Source organism: Mastomys coucha, unplaced genomic scaffold, assembly GCF_008632895.1.
Source record: "Mastomys coucha isolate ucsf_1 unplaced genomic scaffold, UCSF_Mcou_1 pScaffold15, whole genome shotgun sequence".
Lineage (NCBI taxonomy): Eukaryota > Metazoa > Chordata > Mammalia > Rodentia > Muridae > Mastomys > Mastomys coucha.
Window position 1 is genome coordinate 155,448,533 of NW_022196897.1, and position 1,210 is coordinate 155,449,742.

The following is a 1,210-nucleotide window of genomic DNA, read 5'->3' on the forward strand; positions in this document are numbered from 1 at the left end:
CAGTGTCAGGGTCTCAGTGTCAGGGTCACAGTGTCAGGGTCACAGTGTCAGGGTCACAGTGTCAGGGTCACAGTGTCAGGGTAGCAGTGTCAGGGTGGCAGTGTCAGGGTCACAGTGTCAGGGTGGCAGTGTCAGGGTCACAGTGTCAGGGTCGCAGTGTCAGGGTCGCAGTGTTAGGAGTGTAAGGACCACTGCACTAGAACAATGTTTGCATTGTCTGGCTAAGAACTTTGAGTTTCCTCATCGACATTTTTGAAAAGATAATTTAAAGTCTCATTTAAGTCCCTCATCAGAGGATTAATGTACAGTCTCATGTTTATGTCTCCTTTAACGGATGGGAGATAATTGTGGCTATAGTCAGTGGACAAATATTTAGATTTTTCTCTTGAAGGTAACGTCTCATGTCTCATTTGCTGATTCCCATAGAGTTCTTCCCTGTAAAGTATCTTGGAAAAAAGGAGCAACATATTCCTACTGCTGGATTCTGTCACTGGCCTCAGATCTACCTGCCAAACACAGGAGTTACCAGCAAGCAACTTCAGCCCCTCGAGGGCCTTTAGTGATCTGGACTGTCAAGCACAGATCCTGGGGTGTTCTACTGGTGCTTAGAAATTACAGAAACATAGCTTTCTTTCATTCCCCTCCCGCCTCCCCCCCACATTCAGCCAAATGTAGGTGCTGAGGACTTGGATTTGTGTGGGGATAGAGAGAGGTAAGTAGGTCAGAACTCAGTATTGGATTATCTTCCTCAATAACTCTTCATTTTTAGTTTCTGATAGATCTCCCTTGTAACCTGGAGCTCATCAATTCAGCTAGCCTGGCTAACCAATATGGCTGGCCTGGCTAACCAATATGGCTGGCCTGGCTAACCAATACAGATAATCTGGCTAACCGATATGGCTAACCTGGCTAACCAATCTGGCCAGCCTGACTAACTAATACACCGCCTTTCACCAAAAGCTGACATTGCAGAGGAGCACCTGCACGCCTGGCTTTTGTGTGGGTGCCGGGGATCCAAACTCGAGTCCTCATGCTCATGCTGTGGGACCTTACACTCCCATGACTCCCTCCCAAGTCCTCTGGACCTGTTGCTGACCTGTCGCTGACCTGTCACTGACCTGTTGCTCTAAGACACTTTTGAGGGAACTTCATCAGCGGGGCGTAGACAAAGAGCATCCTTGGAAATCATTGCTTACAGTGACCAAGTTGC